General features: G+C 61.1%; 1 protein-coding gene across 1 annotated transcript in view; it reads left to right on the plus strand.

Annotated features, from left to right (window-relative positions):
* The window catches only part of INPP5A (inositol polyphosphate-5-phosphatase A), a 151,422-nt gene that overhangs the window by 77,210 nt on the left and 55,389 nt on the right, over positions 1–18,823 (plus strand). The gene's annotated exons all lie outside the window — the stretch shown is intronic.

Genomic DNA, 18,823 nt, shown 5'->3' on the forward strand with positions numbered 1-18,823 from the left:
TGGGTGGGGGACAGGCGGGCGTCTCGGCGCAGCGGAGCTGGGCGGCCCGGTCTGGTGGAGGGTGGCGTCGTCAGCTCGTCAGAGGATGGGGCCTTGGCCTTCGGGCACAGACGCCGTGGCCTCAGCAAGGCCGGGCGTGCCCGCTGTCTGTCCCTCCGTCTCTCTCACACAGCCCTTTGGCAGTTTCTTGAGATGCTCGGTTCTCTCGCTCTCTGCGGTCTGCTCGGAGCCACCTGTCGTGGCGTCCTGATGCAGGGACTGCACTTCTGCAGCCAGATGGTTAGTGGGGTGAGGAATCGTTCACGCTGGAGGCGCCTGGGGGCTGAGAGGGCTCCGCTGTGCTCTTGCCTCGCCCCTGGAGGTTTATCTTAAAAAGGGGTTTCTCAATTTGCAACGGAAAGCAGAAACCTGCATCAGAGCATTCCCATCACTCAGCAGCTTCCCTGGAGGAACGACCGTCGTGCAGACGGTTGTGTGTAAGGCAGGTTATCAAAAATTATTTGCCAGTGAAAACTGGAAGTAATTTTAAGTACCCAGAATTAGACGTTTTCACGCTGGACGAGCCACCTGGCGGAATAATCTGCAGCCGCTACAGCCGACGCGCGGTCCGGTTGGGCGTTGAGCTGTCGAGGCCACGCCCCTCCTGTTCTTCCGGGACCTTGGGAGGCTCGGCCTCCCACGCCCGCCTTTCCCTCTCTCGTCCAGTACGCTGATGGCGCGATCGTGGCGGGGCCATGCTGCTTGGTTTCAGCCCGGGAAAGCACTCGAGGCGGCGCCTCCTTGGGCAAGACTGACCTCACACCGGACGCCAGCCCGGACATGGGACAGCTCGGGTCTGAGGTCTCCGAGGCTGTGTCCCGGGGTCCGCGGGACCGGACAGGGTCTGGAGACGAGGCCGGAGGCCGGACCTGCCCAGGGCGTGTCGGGGCCTCTCTCCCTGCCTGCCTCACCCCGCGGGCCGTGGCCTGCTCCCTCCCAGTGGCGCCGCCTGCAGCCGCGGTCCTGCGTGGCCGTGTCTCCCAGGCGGGAGTGCCCGCAGGACTCCACACCCCGGTCTGGACCTCGCTCTGGACATGCTGCCTCAGGGGAGGCGTGCGTTTGGCAGGAACGGTCTGAGGTGAAGGCCTACCTGGCCCTGGCTCTGTGTGCCCGTCCACCGCCCCCTCACGGTCGTGTGTGGAGCCACCTTTGCCGGGCCCTCTGCCGTCCTGGCGGAGGGGCCTCTGCACCCCTGCGGTTCTGGGCAGGGCTGAGCAGCCATGTGGCCACCCCCTCGCCCCAGCCTGCTGGCCTCTACCTGTCAGAGGGAGGGAAATTTAATTTTTACAAGATTAATGGCGTTGGAGTAATATTTTTAGCTGAGTGTGGTTCAAATAATAGGCCATTAATTGAAAAAGGAAATTGAAATGAATTTATCTTGTACATAAATGCTGTCACAGGTATTAATAGGGATCAGAAAATAGTAGCCTGTTCCCAGAAAGGGGGTGAACCTGCAGCTGCCCCTGATGATGAGCACGAGGTGGGGGCCCCAGAGCCCGCAGCAACAGTTAAGAGGGGGTCTGCAGCCTGGGGGAGCTGGGCCCTGTGGGGGCTCTGGTTGGGGGGCAGGGGCGCTCGGGGGGCCGGGGCTCTGGCTGGGGGGCAGGGGCGCTGTGGGGCGGGGCTCTTGTTGGGGGGCGGGGAGCTCTGGGGTGGTGCACCCTGGGGGAGCTGCGCCCTGTCGCTGGGCTCTGGGGGGGCAGGGCTCTGGTTGTGCGGTGCAGCCGCTCAGCAGGGGCCTGCAGGTCCTGGTCTTCACCAGGAGGTGGCGCCAGAGCAGCACTTCCCATTCCAGCCGGAGCTGCTGGAAGCGCAGATTTTAGACTTGAACTGATAACGCTAAATTCTGTCTGCTCCGGAAGACCGTCCTGAGTGGCCGCTCACTGAAGCAGGTGGCTCATGTGGTCCACTCGGGCCTGAGGAGACAGACTGTCCCCCACTGGCCGTCCTGGGCGGCTCCGCTCCCTCTGACCCTGCCCACTGGCCAGTCCCCTGCCTGCCTGTTTCCTGGGAGGTCTCCTCCTTCCGAGGTGCCCCAGCCTCCCATCCCCCACCCTGCTCCTGAGAAGTCGCTGACTGCCCTCACGGGCTGACGGCCCGGCCCCTGGGTGACCACGCTGTGAGCTGGAGGGGCTGGAGCCTGCAGGCCCCTAGACCCCTAGACCCCTCGGGCCGCGGCCACCTTGCTGGGCTGTGTCGGCCTTCTGCTCTCTGCGTCTGCCCCTTGGATCCAGAGTCTGGGAACACCAGGTCTGTCCCTGAGCCGCCCGGGCCTGGGCCTGCTTCAGCACCTACCAGCTGCTCGGCGGACTGTCTGAGCAGGTGGGCGGGGCCCGGGGCAGAGGGCCCGATCTCAGAGGTCGGGCTTTGCGCACCTCGAGCACCGCTGGTGGGGTGGGTTTCCCTGGTGCAGGGGATCTGAGCCTGGGGCCTCCACTTTGGAGTCGGGGAGATGGAAGGCTCATGCACAGTTGGGGAGGTGGGGGCTGGGATGAGCTGGAAGCCATGGGCAGTGGGGCAAGATCCCATGAGGAGGGGGCTGCCCCCCAGGTGCCTGCCCTCCCTGGCCCTGATCCCCGCCCGGGTCTCCCTGAGCGGACGTGGGCATCTCTGTGCCCAAGGGTCTGGACAGGGCGCTGCTCTGGGTGGGGAGGGGGCTGTGCCACTGACCCCACCCTGGACAGCTTCGCCCCGGTGTTTTCTGTGGTGCAGTGGAAAGCGCCCTGGGTTTCCTGGCCGACTTCCACACCTGACACCCTGGTGGTTTTGTGTTTGTCCGGAAGAGCCAGGATGGCCCAGTTTTTATCCCTCATGAGGCTCAGATGCTGGCTCTGTCCCCACCACACCAAGTACGCCGTCAGGGGACCCTGGGAGCCCCTTGCAGTGTGACTGGGGGGGCCTGAGGCCCTGCCCACCCGCTCCCTGCTCCCAGAGCCCCTCCTGGGGTGGCTGCCGGGCCCTGGCACCGCCTGCTAGGGACAAGCCTGGTGGGGGCCGCGAGGCGTGAGGTGAAGCCTGTGGCCACATGCCTGGCTGGTCCTCACCTGCGCCTGCAGGGTGTTGGCAGATGCGGGAGACAGGGTGGGCGGGGCTGACCCTCCTGGCCCGTGGAGACGCTTTGTGGTAGTCCCGCCCAGCGCAGGCGCCAAGGCCAGGCTCCTGAGGGCTCTGCGCCTGGCTTTGGCGAACGCAGCGTTGCCCTAGAGCACGGAGGTTCTGACTTCCCCTCAAAGCTCTAGAAGTGGGTTCCATCTGGACAGACAGGTCAGCCTGCTGGCACCTGCCTCCTGAGTGCCCGGGCTGCGCGGCTGCGCCTGGAAGATGGAGGAGGCACTGCCCGCAGCCTGGCCGGCCCCCGCTCCCCCCACCAGCTTCCATCATGCCCACCGGCCTGGACCCTGGAAAGAGGCACTCTTCTGGGCTTCGTGGGTGGGCAAGAGTGTGGCCAGGTCCAGTCCCACAGACATGGACTTGCGGTTCTGGGGGTCTCCCAGGACTGGGCCCTGTCGGCAGGGGGAGGCTGTGGACGTCGGGAGAAGGGCTGTCTCAGGTCCCCACAGGAAGCCCACTCCCTCCCCGCTGACGCTGAGGTCTGCAACCTGCCGACCCTGTTCACCAGGCAAGCAGCCCCGTATGGCCTGACTGTTTCTCCCTTGTGGTCAGACCAGGAGACCCGGGTCAGGCCCTGACATCCGGGGTGGGGGGTCTGTTCACACCGAGGGGTCCCTTCCTGCCCTGGGGATCCTGCCATGCTCCCACTGGTGGCTGGTGTCCACTCTGGTGGCTCCTGGGCCCAGGACGCCTGGGCAGCAGGTCACCAACAAACTGGCTCCTTCCTCCCTCGGCGCCGTGTCTGGGGGCTCCTTCTGCTCCTCACTGGGGGCTCACAGGCCTCAAGGGTCTGCACTGGGCCCGTAGTCTCCTCCAGTAGGGTCTGGGCCCGTCCTCCAGCCCAGGGCACCTGGAGGGCGCCTGCTGGAGGGGGTGGGGTGGCACCGCCTCTTTTCTGCCCTGCCCCCCGCCCCCTGGCCTGATGCCAGCTCCTTCCAACGGGTCACCCTGCTCCGTGGCCTCTTCCTGTCTGCTCTCCTGGATGAGACTTTGGGGGACATTCACAGAGAACTGATGGCACTGGCTGCAGCTCTTTGGTCGGAGGAAGGGCAGGAAGGCACCAGCCTCTCGGATGCAGGACGGTCTGTGTTAGCCCCTGCGGCCCCGCCTCCTGCCCTGCCCGCGGGTCCAGACAGGCCTGATGAAGTGAGGGAAGCAAGATTGGTTTTCCGAGGGCGCGGGGCCCTCGGCGCTCAGCTAAATCACGGCTGCCGGCCTCGGGGGCGGGGGCGGCCGCTCCCCCTGCAGCCGGGCGGCCCCGCGGGACATGGTGATGTGCGGCCCAGCGGCGGCAGGGCTGAGGGAAGGTGAAACTGTCATATCGATCTTTTTAGCACTAAAATATGAGGCACTTTGCTCTGCTCCCCGCTGCTGTGATGCGAAAAATAATAACTTGGGTCCAAATTAAAAATATTGATCTCTGGAAGGTGCTGGAAGTAAATAAACACCTTCCGAAGTTTTCGGGTCAGCCGAGAGACGGCACTCGGCAGTAAATGTGTCCGTGTGTCAGAGTCCAGGGTTCTTGATCTGTTTTTTCTTTAAATTGATTTTTCATTATTTACTTCCTAAAAGTGTTGGAATCTGGTCCTCCACTGTTAAATCCCAGTGTTTGGGCAAATCATTTCTTTGGGGCTTATAAGCTGCGCCTAATCCACTCCTCATTGATTGATTGATTTTTGACTCAATAAGCATGCGGGCCCGGCCTTATTTAGTGCTTCCGTCATAATTTTTTATGCATTTAGGCTCGACTTTTTTATTTCCCTCTAGCGGACAAGCTGCGTTGGGCTAGCCAGCGAGGACAGTTGCCTCCGGGTTGGTTTGCCTCCAGCTGGTGTCCCGCAGAGCTGCGTGTGTCCTGGCCATGGGCTCGTGGTGGGGCTGAGCCCTCCCCGGCCTCTGAGGATCCCCTTGTGCACGGGGGTGACGCAGGGGTCAGAGAGCCTCCTGCGACTGCGCGCACGTCTGCGATGCCGTGCTCCCCGGTGGAGCTCCCCTGCGGAGGCCCCAAAGCTTGGGCGCGTCGTGGCCCGGACCCCAGGCTTGGCCAGAAGGTGGGAGGATGGGGGCCACCCGGGACGGACAGGAGGTGTTGTGTGGCGCCTTCTGCGTGGCCGTTGTGGGGTGAGACCGCGCCTGAGAAGACCTGGGACTTACAACAGGGCACCTGGCCGGCGGCGTGTGTGGCTGCCCTGAGAGCCAGCAGCCGTTTCCGTTTGGAGCCCGGGACGGGACGCCGCCAAGCAGGGGAGCTCCCTGGGCTGGACTGGGGCGGGGGCAGGGAGAGGGGGGCGGCTCTGGGGGGCTGGTGCAGGCCCACCCCGCGCTCTGTTCTTGAGGCCACCACGTGGCCCTCAGTGCCCAGAGTGCCCCTCGCGCCTCCCCATGCCGTGAGGAGCAGTGACCAGAGGTCCTTGGGCTGTGCCGCGGTGTTGGTGATGCTGCTGAGACATGGGAACCACGTGTGCGGGGCTGTGTCTGTCGCTCAGGTCCTCCAGGAAGGCGCCTCCCGGCTCCCTCACTGGCCCACGGGTGCCGAGTGGATGGAGGAGGCCAGCGGGGACGTCTCTGCCTCACCTGGACTTGAACCCCGACCGACAGGCCACTTCAGAGCCTGGCCTGAGTGCTCAGGGTCCTGCCCTGCCTGGGCCAGGGCAAGTTGGGAGGACGGGCGGACATTCCCAGAAGGGCATGCTGGCCAGGGGGCAGGAGGGCCACTGGCTGGGGCACCAGGCTGTCAGCGGCCCCGTGACAGAGGCTGGAGCCCGTGGGGCCCTCACAGACTTACTGGGAGAGAGGAGCTGCTTTTGTCCTTCCTGGTTTGGAGGCTGTGGAGTGAGGGGGACGCAGCAGCGGCCGCTGTACCCACATGGGAGGGGCAGGGCCCTGGTGCGACGGTGGCCTGCTGGGGTTTGGGTGGGAGGCAGACAGAGCCCGGCCACCCCGGACATGAGGCCGGCTCCCGGGGGGCTGCGACGACCCCTCCTCAGCAGGGTGCTCGTCTTGAGTTCCACCCACCCCTGAGTGTCCAGTCCTGGGTCATGTATTTTAGCTGATGCCCTTTCCTGGATCACCAGTACCCACCCCTCGCCTTGGGCACCACCTCCCCTGAGAAGCCAGGTTTCAGAAGAGAATGCGTGTCTCAGAGGCTGGTGTGCCCATAAGGTGTGCCCGGGAGGCTTGCAGGCTGCAAGGAGAAGCTCTGGGTTGCTGTCCTCCATTTCCCACCAAAGATCAGAGGACTTCCCTGGGCAGCTGCAGAAGGGCCCACACTGGCTGCTGCAGCCCAGGCCCCACTCACACCTGGCAGGTATGGAGCCTAGGCCACAGGTACCGCCTCCCGAGAGCAGGGCCAGCTGTTACCAGCAGGGGTGTGGTCCAGCGTCCCAGGCACCAAGGTGCCGTGAAGCCATCCGTGTGGCCACAGGACATGCATGTTGTGCTCTGTGTGCTGGGCCTGCTGTGGGTGCCACGGATGCAGAGACACAGGCCGCAGGCCACCCGTGACGCTCACACTCGGCCCTCTGGAGCTTGCACACTCTAGTGACCACAGGCGCACGCACATGACACTCAGCCTGCACGTGACACAGACACGCTGCACGTGACCCCTGCACGTGACACGCCGCACGTGACCCCTGCACGCCGCACGTGACCCCTGCACACTGCACGTGACCCCTGCACGCCGCACGTGACCCCTGCACGCTGCACGTGACCCCTGCACACCGCACGTGACCCCTGCACGCTGCACGTGACACGCTGCACGTGACCCCTGCACGCTGCACGTGACCCCTGCACGTGATGCAGACACGCTGCACGTGACCCCTGCACGTGGTGCAGACATGCTGCACGTGACCCCTGCACGTGGTGCAGACACGCTGCACGTGACCCCTGCACACTGCACGTGACACGCTGCACGTGACCCCTGCACACTGCACATGACACGCTGCACGTGACCCCTGCACACTGCACGTGACACGCTGCACGTGACCCCTGCACACTGCACATGACCCCTGCACGCTGCATGTGACACGCTGCACGTGACCCCTGCACACCGCATGTGACTCCTGCACACTGCACGTGACCCCTGCACACCACACGTGACCCCTGCACACTGCACTTTACCCCTGCACGTGGTGCAGACGCGCTGCACGTGACCCCTGCACGTGGTACAGGCACGCTGCACGTGACCCCTGCCTACAGGTGACCTGACAGCCTCTCTGTGTGCCCTGGTGGAACCTGCAGAGTCCAGGAGCAAGCGCACTCTGTGTGGTTACAAGGTTGAAAGAGCGGGTGTGAACGTGTCCACTGCCCAGTGCCACCCGCAGGCCTCTTGGAGTTGGGAGTGGAGACCAGACTGCTCTGAGGAGGCCACGTTTAGTGGGGCCAGGAGGGCGTGAGGCAGTGGGTAGGGAAGGGGGAAGGTGGTCGTGTTTGCACGAGGCCACGGCAGACGTGGAGATGGGCCACGGGCTCCACTGGGGATGGTATGTTGCTGGCTGTGCGCGTGTGGTCCTGGACAACCTGCCAGCCCTGAGGCCGTGTCCTGCCCAGGGAACCCACCCCAGTGACTGAGGAGGGCTGAGGGTATGAAGACCCAGCACGGAGGCCTCACGGGGGGTGACCTTGAGCGAGGAGAGGAATGGGCCAGGGGCAGGGCCCTGGCAGTGCCCACTTCCCAAGGCCATACCGAGAGGCAGAAGACAGACCTCAAGCTCTGGCATGCCAGAATTCCCATCCAGAATCCCACCCAGCAGCCTGTGATCATGCAGGTAGGAAAAAAGGAGAATTGTGTTTCAGGAGCGTCAGGCTTCCACGGTGTGTCCCTCGTGTGTTGGTCAGGAAGCTGTGGTGCTCCACCCAAGGTCCAGAAAGCCCGGGACACAGGGTTTTGGGCAGCCAGCTCCCTGGAGGTGGGGGCAGGGCCCAGATATGGAGTGGGTGCCTCCAGCTGGACCAGGTGTCTGCCATGCCCTTAGCAGAGGCTATACCTGGCTACCTAGGCATGAAGAGTGAGTGCCCTTGCCTTCAGCTCTGCAGACACTGATGTGTGCCCCCCTGTGCCAGGCCTGCCTCTCTGCTCTCAAAGGAGCCCCCAGGTCAGTGGTGAAGGAGCTCCCGGGGGAGAACCAGGTACCCCGCAGGAGTAGTCAGCTGGCTGAGTTTCTGAGAGTCTCCAGGAAGGTGAGAGTGATGTGCAGAAACACTGAGATGAGGTTTAGACTGTGTGTGAATGAAGCGCGATAAATGCGCCTTAAAGATCTCAATTAACAAAGACGGAGGCAGCAATGAACTCCAGGAAAACAAAGAGCTCATCAAGAGGGGAAAGCGGTTGCAGGGTCGTACGTGGTTCTGTTGTGAAGAGCATTCTAAAGCTGTACTGATGTGAAGACTGATTATCAGCTTAAATAAAAATGTGTTTTTATCCCGAGGATGGGGCTAGGGATTGTGTGTGTGTGTGTCTGTGTGTCAGGCATGTGAGTGAAGGAAGGTGGTAGAAAGGGATTAAACTCTCATTTTCCACAACAGAGAAAACAATAGTTAATATTGAAGACCAGGAAATCAAGAAGCAGCCTTGTAAGCTTTAGCAGTATGGAGGTAAATACCAAAGGAAAACAGTTAAAAGAAAGTAATGGCCTCTGGGGAGTAGAACAGTGAAATTTTCAGCTCAGCTCAGTCGCTCCGTCGTGTCCGACTCTCTGCGACCCCATGAACCGCAGCACGCCAGGCCTCCCTGTCCATCACCAACTCCCAGAGTCCACCCAAACGCCTGTCCATCGAGTCGGTGATGCCATCCAACCATCTCATCCTCTGTCGTCCCCTTCTCCTCCTGCCCTCAATCTTTCCCAGCATCAGGGTCTTTTCCAATGAGTCAACTCTTTGCATGAGGTGGCCAAAGTACTGGAGCTTCAGCTTCAGCATCAGTCCTTCCAATGAACGCCCAGGACTGATATCCTTTAGGATGGACTGGTTGGATCTCCTTGCAGTCCAAGGGACTCTCAAGAGTCTTCTCTAACACCACAGTTCAAAAGCATCAATTCTTCGGCGCTCAGCTTTCTTCACAGTCCAACTCTCACATCCATACATGATCACTGGAAAAACCATAGCCTTGACTAGACGGACGTTTGTTGGCAAAGTAATGTCTCTGCTTTCTAATATGTTGTCTAGGTTGGTCATAACTTTCCTTCCAAGGAATAAGCGTCTTTTAATTTTACGGCTGCAATCACCATCTGCAGTAATTTTGGAGCCCAGAAAAATGAAGTCGGCCACTGTTTCCCCATCTATTTGCCACGAAGTGATGGGACCGGATGCCATGATCTTCGTTTTCTGAATTATCAGGGCACTGCTGTTTTTCCATAATAAGCCGTGCAGAACTGTAACTTTTCAGACAAGATAAAAAAGCGGGAAGAGACTCCCTCCCTTGACGGTGACTTCAGAGAAGACACGCAGTGGTGGCAGGGCCCTGGCGCACGGGGCTGGGCGTGGAGGCAGCGGTGGGATGTGGTGGCCGGTGGGGCTGCGTGTTGGCTCGGGAAGGCAGCGGTGAGCAGTGGAGGCAGCACGTGGGTCTCTGTGCCTTGGTGCACGGAGAAGGCCTGAGGCGGCGGCACAGGCGGCGGCGGCGGCGGCGGCGGCAGGGAGGTCGTCCGGCTCTCTGAGCACAGGCTGATTGTAAGAGACTGCAGCAGGGAGGAGGCTGGGGTCAGGGAGATTCCTCAGCATCAGGAAAGGGATTTGCATGTGAATGTGAATTTGAACAGTTTTGGGAAAGAGGTGAGGTCGCCAGAAGGGCAGAGAGGGACAGATGGGTTGTGTGGAATGTGAAAGGCATATCAGACCAGGCTTTGAAGTTCTGGTTGAGGTCAGTGCACAGCGTGGGCCGGAAGCAGTGGCCCACTTTGACTTTATTTTCTCCCTCTGTGCCGTCTTCTCTCTCAGCCCGTGCCACCCAGGGATGTCCCCTGGCAAACACGATGGAGAAATGGGCTGAACCCAGGAGGTGAAGGCGGTGCAGGCCAAGCCTCCGGGATGAGGCGGCCAGGGTGTGGGCCAGTCCACAGCTCACGACCACTGCCACCTGCCCCGCCGCACGCACTGTGCCCCAGCTGCCGCGCGGCTCCTCCACGCGTGTGTCGGCCCCTCTGTGCTGTAGCTCTGGAACACAGTCCAGAGCCAAGGGCAAATTGTCTGAGGTTTGAGATCAACTTTACTGAACTGACTGCATTGAATGTATGTAATGGGAACAATGTCTTCTTCAGGGAAAAACAATACAAAATGAAGTGCTTTCGTGAATAGTCACTTTCGATTTGCTAAGAAAGTAAAATCAAAGTGGGCCACTACTTCTGATTTGCTAAAGTATTTAAAATCTGGTCAGGTAGTTACAGCTTGTAAGCTGTCAATTTGTAAATGACTTAGGTGGAAAATGAAATTTAAATGATCTTGCCGTTTATAGTAGCATCAAAACATGAAACATTTACCTTTGGCCAAAGAGAGAGTCACTACAACATACTGCTCAGAAGCTAAAGAAGATGGGACAAACAAATATACCCTGTTCATGGATGGAAAGGCTCAGTGCTGTTGAGATTTCATTTCTCCCTAGATCTGTGTAAAGATTCAGTGCAGCACCAGTTAAGATCAGGGCAGCCTCTTTTTCTTATAAAAAGTTAACAAACTGGTTCCAGAATTTATATGGAAATGTTCAGAACCTAGAATAGCCAAAACAACTTTGAAAATGAGCCGAGACTGAGCAATCACACTGCCTGGTCGAGGTTTGTCGTAGATCTGCAGAGCTCAGGACAGTGCAGTCTTGCTGTGAAACCAGAGGGATAGATCGAGGACCAGAGTGAGAATCTGGAAGCAGAGCCCCCACTGGTTTTTGATGAAGGTATTGGGGTAGCTCAGTGGGGAAGACCTTTCCCTAAATGGTGCTGTAAGAAATGGCTATGTACAAGGGAGCCTCGACCCTCGCTTCGAAACTTGTGAGAATTTAACTCTGAAACTGTAAAACGTCTGTAGGGACACACAGGAGGAAATCTTAGTGACTTTGCCTTTGGTAAGTGAGAGTTGCTCAGTCATGTCCAACTCTTCGTGACCCCATGGAATTCTCCAGGCCTTTGGCTTTGGCAAAGATTCCTTAAATATGACACAAAAAGCAAAAAGTATTACTAAAGAAAAATTTAGCTATTACGCTTCATCAAAATGAAAAGCATTTGTTTTTCAAAAGATACAAAAATATAGTTTATAGCCAAGAGAAAATATTTGCAGAAATCTGTGATTAAGGAATTTATCTCGAGTGCTACATGTAAACATCTATTACAAACCAGTACTAACCAGACAACTGACTTTCTGAAAGGTCTGAACAGACTCTTCACCAGACAAGTACAAGAATGGCACGTGAGCATACACTCAGCACCGCTCCTCAGTGGGGCGAAGGGAGTGATGAGCACGCTGTTCACGAAGGATCACAAGTGTCCAGTCCCTTCACAGTGAAAAGACCAACCATGTCCAGCGCTGGCGGCAGGGGGAGGAGCCAGACCAGTCAGATGTCGCTGGGGAGGGCGGCGGGGAGGGGAGGGTGTGCGCTGCGGGGAGGGCGCGCGGGGAGGCGCCTGAACAGTTAAAAGCTCAGCAACCGTGAGACCTCACCGGCCCACCACCAGGCGCCCACCGGGGAAAAATGCAGGCGCATGTCCACACGGGGCTGGACACACGTGTTTGTGGCAGCTTCACCCCCAGGCTTCGGGCCACGCAAGCGTCTGCCAGCAAGTCTGGACCAGCTATGGGGCCAGCTAAGCACCGCCGGCAGTGGCAGGGGAAGAGCTGCTGAGACGGGGGAGCGCGGCGGTGTCAGCGTGAGGCCGCCGCTGGTGGCCTCCGCACGTCACTCTGTACACGCTGCGTCCACAGTTTGGTGAACATCAGTTGTCTGTCCATAGCGCTGTGAGCAGTCACGTGGCTGATGGCTGAGAGGCAGTCAAACTTTAACTTAACTGAACAAGAATATTTCCATCACCAGCTGACTCCACGTAAAAGCCACGCAAAGTGCTGTGTGCGTCTCACGGTCAAGGAAACAGCGCGCCTCAGGAAGTAACAGCAGAGTGCGCGTAACTCTGCGCGCTGCGCAGCCCTCTGAGGAAAGAGGTCGTTCTCTAGGTGAAGTAGGGCTGTCTGGGTCTTGGGTGTAGCACTGCTCCAACCCGGCCAAATAGTGTTCACTTCGCTGCGCGTCTTCTCCCGACCTCGCGCGGGTGGACGCGGTCGTCCGGCGTGGAGTCAGCCCATTTGATCATCATCTGCAGTGGAGCCGTGGTCTGCAGTGGGGGACCTGGCAGCCCCGTGGTGCCAGGAGGGGTCCCCATGGCAACGGGCAGCTGCCGCCATCCCCACCGCCGGATCTCGCCCCACCCCCGCCCGCCCGCCACGCGTCCACCCCCACCCCCGCGGTGCATCCCCAGGCGGCCCCCCACCGTGGCACCTGGTGAGGGGCCAGTGTGCAAGGGGCTCGGTGAGGGGCCCCTGCCTTCACCCCGATCCTGATCGCTGGCGGTGGCGGTGGCCTGTCTCTGCCTCCCCCACCCTGCAGGCCCCTCCGGCGCCCTTGGCGCGCTCTGCGGGTGGGAGCCGGGCCTGGCCGGGTTGCGGGGCAGCGCGGGCCGAGCGGTGATCGGTCAGAGCCGCAGACGGGTGTGATTGAGTGCGTGTCACCAGCGCCTGGAAACAAATGCAGCCCCGGAACGTCCCGGTGAACAACTGAAAGATTGTAAAGCTCTTAAGGACTCCCGTGCTTGTTAGCATTTTCTGACAGGAAATCAGTGAAGCGGAGCAGAGTGGGCTTGTCCACCGGTGTGTACCTCACTGCCCTCTCAACCGGCCTGAGTGGCGTGTTCCCCCCGCCCCCGCCCCCCAGCCCCCAGCTCCCCCGCTCCCCCGCTCCTCCAAACGCTCCCGGGGACCTCTAGGAGCCCCCAGCCCGAGCGGACACCTCCTCCAACGCTGGCCGCTGGGGAGCTCCCGGGAGATGCTGGGAGCTCCCGGGAGACGCTGGGAGCTGTGGGGCCCTTGGGCTTCAGAGCCCGCTCCCATAGGAAGGCAGGTGCGGGGTGCCATGAAGGCCGGGCTCTGTGGTGCCCGTGGGTTTTAACTCAGCGGGCGGGGGACGTGGCCTTCACATCCATTCTGGATTTGTGTCTGTGGGGCTCACCCGTCCACATTATGCCACGTCCTGTGTGTGCCAGCGCCGTCGGCCAGAGGGGAACGGTGTGGGCTCGCCAGGTACAGGGGTCCTAACGGGCCCTCCTCTGCAGCGGGCGTGAGGCTCCGACGACCCGCAAACCAGGGTCAGAGCTGGTGGTCCTGGCCCCGGGTGGCCAGGCCCCTCCTGCTCCCCGGGGCCACATTCTGGACAGAGCCTTGGAAGGCCGGCTGCACGGTTTACCAGGCTTTCAGGCAGAAACGGCTACAGTTCGCTCTTCATCTTGATATTAATGCTTGGTTGTCAATTCTTAGTGCTGATCTGATGAACGGGGCCCAGGGCCGGCCGGTGTCCCCTTGGAGCGGCGCCCCCCGGGACTCGGGCCAGTGCCCCCCATGTGCACCACCCCCCATAAGTGGCCCAAGTGCAGAAGTGCCTGCACAGGAGACTCAGTCAGCCGGGCCGGCTGTGCTGTGTGCCCAGCGCCCTGGGTCGCGGGCGGGTAAAGCTGAGCTGCTTTCTGTTTGTCTAATTTTCTTTATATAAACCCCCTCACTCCCTGCACCAGTCAGGAAAACAAAGGCTGGACACAGCTGTCCGAGCTGGGCCCAGACCAGCCGGGATCGGGCAAGGCCAAGGCTTCTGTGTTAGCCCCCAGGACCTGGGAATGCGTGATCTGATTGTGCTGTATAAGTGCGGTGTTCCGAGCACAGGGCTGCGGCCCCACTGGGCTCAGAGCCCCGCTATTCAATAAACGCAGGCCCTTCTTCCAACCACTGAAATTACCTAAAGGGTTTTCCGAAGAGAGAACAAATCCAATCAAATCAAAACTGTTGTACCTCGTTCCGGAGTTAAGTGTATTTTCTAAACTGTGGGCTGGGTACAGAGCCTCCTCCCAGGTTTCATCTGTTATCACAATAATTGAGTTTGTCGCTGGAATTAGATTTATCAAATTGCGTTATCCTCTTCAGAAATCGGCTAGGTAGCCTGGCAGGGCGCGGCAGAGTTAATCCGCTTTGCTGAAGCCCCGGTGGCCCCGCACAGCGGCCGGCCCCGGCCCAGACATCTCCCTGTCACCCCGGACACCGTGTGATTTCTCCTCGATCCCTTGTGCAAATAATGGCATTTGAATCGAGCATTAACAGGCTTAATTACTTTAAAATTGTCATTTTAATTTACACTGATATAGTATTGATCATACAAGCAGAGATTAAGCTGTTCAGTGGAGCGGATGATGGGGAATTAAGCAGTAAAGGGCCCTCCAGGGGCCGCGCACTGCCCAGCGAGTGCAGAAGAGGGATGATGCTGGTTGGTAATGAACTGGCGGCATGCGGGGACATGAATCTCAGGCTGCGGGAGAAGCGGAAATAATGGGGTTTGGGCGGCATTTGCAGGTTATTCATTCACTGCCATGCACCAATTCTCCGGTGATTCATCCGCCCCACCAACATTTATTTATCCAGCAAATTCCGCGCTCTGACCTTCTGGCTGAGCGCATCGACCAGAAGTTGGAGCGGAGATCTTTCAGGTGTAACTTTTGTGTCTGTTATGCTCGCGTGTGTCCAGTGCCAGCCCGCAGAAGCCCCAGGTTTTGGGGGCGCTCTCGTGTCCAGGCCGTGCGGTGACCGACAGCGGGAGGTTGGGCCGGGTGGGTGTCACTGGCGCCTTTTAGATGAGAGGACCTGGGGGTCTCGCATGTTTCGTGGGAAGTCACAGCCCATTGCCTCCTTCGGGTTCATCTCCCAAGCTCTCCTGCAGTCAGAGCGGCCCCCACCGCCCGTCCAGGCACTGCCTGGGGAGACGATGTGTAAATGGAGCTGAGACCGCCCCTTCCAGGGGGAGCACGTGGACAGACTCCTCCCGCTCACGTCAGAGCACTTCAAACAGCTTCACCTCCGACCGTTTCCCTCTGAGGAGGTTACGTAATAAAAACTCAGCATGATTGATTGTATGGCTCAACAGGGAAAAATGGAATTCCCGGCGCTGTTATACAGCAGGGTTAATCAGAGCGTGATGGGGGCAGGGGGACAGACGCGGCTCCCACAGCGGGTGGGCTCTGATTCCACGGGGCGTCCCTCCTCAGGGTGACCTCAAGGCTCGCTTTCCGGCTCACTTGTTCCTGCTAGGCTCGAGTGTCCTTACCCGTGGATGGCAGCACTCACTGGGCTGAGCTGTGTGCTTTTGGCAGAAACGGCTGTGCTGAGGCGTCACCAGCTCTGCTGCCTCCATTGAGCACCTGCTGTTTGCCAGGGTTGTTTGGAAAGTCCTCCCACAATCCCACTCTTCAAGCCTGGGGGCCTGGGGACAGAAAGGCCCAGAGACACTAGTGACCAGACCTGGTGGGCAGTCTGGAGGCCCAACCTGAGGCCCTCCGTGGCCACACAGGCAGATGATAAGAGAGGGGACACACGCATGTTGTTCTTCCTGGGTGTTTAGTTCTTTTGGCTGCGCTGGGTCCTGGTTGCACCAGGTAGGACCTTTGGTCTGTGCTGCGGTGTGGGGGTCCAGACCCCTGACCGGAGATGGAGCCAGGCCCCTGCGCAGGGAGCACAGCGTCTTAGCCACTCGCCCACCAGGAGAGTCACACGCGTCCTGAGCCCCACGCGTTCAGACCTGCCAGTGCATCCTTCCAGGGTAGGACAGGCTAGCGACCCAGGCGCATTCTCGACAGGACGCCGCCCAAGGACACTCCTGGGACGGGTGGCCATGCTCCGGCCGCCCGCTGGCTTCAAGAGTAGGGGGCAGCCCGCCCGCTGGCTTCAGGAGTGGGGGGCGGCCCGCCCACTGGCTTCGGGGTCGCCGGCCTCTGGTGGGGCGGGGCGAGGGGGCGGGGCTCCCCGGCTGAGGCGGGGCCGCGTGCTGCACTCGGTGGCGCCTTGGCTTGGGGGTGGCAGGCTCGCAGTGCTGGGGTCTTAGCTGTGAGTCCCGGGTGCCTGTTCACATTCCACGTGTCTTCCCACGGCGGGGGGTGGGGTCTGCAGGCTGCACCCCGCCCTCGTGACTCCTGGAGTGTTCAGTGTTGCCTGCGCACAGGCGGCCCTCACAGCCCCCAGCAGCCCCTCCCACCCTCCCTGCAGTCTCTCCAGCACCTAAGCCCCCTGACCCTCCAGACCACCCAGCAAACCCAGGCTCACAGCACCCCTCACCCCCCACCCCAGGACGCCTTCTCTCGCCACCGAGGCCTGGAGCTGCCCCTCCCCGACCTGCCTTCGGCCCCTGGGCCCCGTGTCCCCTCCCACCGGCATCGCCCCCCACCACACCTGGACCCTTCCCCACGTGGTTCTGCCACTGGGGGGCAGCTCTGACCAGTGGCAGCAGGACACGTAGGTCCTGGTCTCTGAGGAAAGGGCATTCCTGGGCCGCGTCTGCCTGTCCCAGACTGCCCCGGGCATCAGGCTCGTGGCTGGGACTTGGCGTCCCCCCGGCCTCCCAGCAGGGACCATCAGAGCCCCCCACCAGCGCCACTGGCCTTCCCCATCGGCAAACACAGGCCGCTGTTTCCTCTTTCCTGGAAAGACGCTCCTGACCTCGTCTCCCCCGGGTGCTAGGAAAACACGGCTTCTGTTACTGCCCTCCCAAAGGACACGGAGCTGAGTATGGCCAGGGCCCCGGCGCCCGGGGGTGGGCAGCACCGCCTCCCTGGGCCTCGGTCCCACCCGTGTCGGTCGGGGGCCCTTGTGGTCTGGCCCGAGAAGGGGGCAGGGAGGAGGGGCGTGTCTGTCATGTGGCCCCGCCCCATGATGTGGGCGTGGCGTGCGTGGGCGCCCCCGCCTCCGCCTCTGTCTGGGTGGGGCCGGCGGGGGGCGGAGCTCCTGTGAGCACCGTGCACACAGGTGGGCGGCCAGGCTTCCCTGCGAGCGGCGGGCTCCTGTCCTGGCCGAGCGCCTCCGCCCGCTGCACCACGTTGTAACGTGTGAGGCCTGTCCCCCACCCTGGCGGGGCCCCGGGCGGTGACGGGTCGTGGGGTGCCTCTAACCTCTCATCTGGCTGGAGGTCCACTGATCTAGCTCCGCCCGGGCCGGGGGAGGCAGCCCCCGCGACCACCTCCCCAAACAGGAAGAGCTGGCGCAGGAGGTGAGCTCGGGCTTCTGCTCCGGAACCGGTCGGAGCCCCCTGTGCTGCTCGGCCCAGAAGACGGCCGGGGAGGAAGCCGGGCCTGAGCCCGGTGTGCCAGGGTACAGTCGGGTCAGGTCGGCCCCGGCTGCGGAAGGCGGAGCAGGCGTTGGGAGCTGGAGGCGCCCTGAGCCCCGGAGGCGCGCCGAGGGCCTCGTGAGCTCTCCTGACGCGGGCGCGGCCCCTCACAGACCTCCGAGGGCCGGTTGGATCAAGCACCCCAACCAGGGAGAGCCGCTGCACGCGCCCGCAGTCTCGAGGCTGGAGCCCCCAGAGCGGAAGACACGGCTGCAGGCGGAGCGCGGGCTGCGGGCGGCCCGCGGGCTGCGGGCGGCCCGCAGACAGCGTGAGAGCGTCTGGAAGGACGCGGGCGTGGGGCAGAGGCGAGCGCTCGCCTTGTGGTCCCGCCGACGTGGCCGAGGGGACGCCACTCTGAAGAGAAAACAGTGACAGTTTACCAACAGACGAGGGACAAATACACAAATTCAGGAGATAAAATCAGCGCCCAGAGAGGTCACAGCAAAACTGAACAGAACCCTGGACCAGGGGGCCCCTTTGAAAGCGGCCGTGGGGAAGACAGGTCCCGAGAGGGACAGTGGTGACCGCGATGCTGAGGGCCATCCCCCCGGCCGCGGCCACGCCTCGAGGGAGAGTCCCGCGTCCAGGATGGAGGGCGAAACCAGCCGGAAAGGAGTCGGCTGCAGCGGGCCGGTCCAAGGGGACGCATCCTGGAGGACGTTCTCCTGGCGGGAGGGAGCGACCGCCAGAAGGAAGCGGACACTGCCGGCGGGAAGCATGGGGCAGGGAGCGCAGGCCGGGGGAGGGCAGGCGTGGCGGGGCCCAGCAGCGGGGAGACGGCCTGCGGTGTCCACGGAGGCGCGAGACCCTCCAGCAGTAGGGGATGGCGGTGCCCCCCCGACGGCCCGGGCGAGGAGGGCTGAGGGGCCGGGGCCGTGAGCCGGGCCCTCTGCAGGTGCTGCCGTGTTAGCATCTCCGTGGAATGGGGGCGGCGTTAAGTTATTTGAAGCAGAAGTAGATGGCAGTTTCCCAGTGGAGGTGGCGTTTGAGAATCGGTTAAATCCTCCTCGCGTTTACTGCGGCAGGTGTCTCCACAGCGCAGGCATCTTGTAAACAGCGTCTCCCAGTTTGGGTGGCCCTTGAGGTGCGTTTTCACTTAACTGTCCTCTGTCTGGGATGCGCTTTCTCCAGAACACTCATTAAGAATGAAATTGTAATTGAAGAGCTAATGATTTTCAGAAGACGAAAGATGAAGTCAGAGCTGCCTTAATTACGATGCAAACACTCTTCGTCATTTAATTGGCATAAAAGTTTATCGATTTGCTTTGCTGATCATTTAGACATGGGGAAGACAAC

The sequence above is a fragment of the Budorcas taxicolor genome, chromosome 23 (assembly GCF_023091745.1).
Source record: "Budorcas taxicolor isolate Tak-1 chromosome 23, Takin1.1, whole genome shotgun sequence".
NCBI classification, from domain to species: Eukaryota; Metazoa; Chordata; class Mammalia; order Artiodactyla; family Bovidae; genus Budorcas; species Budorcas taxicolor.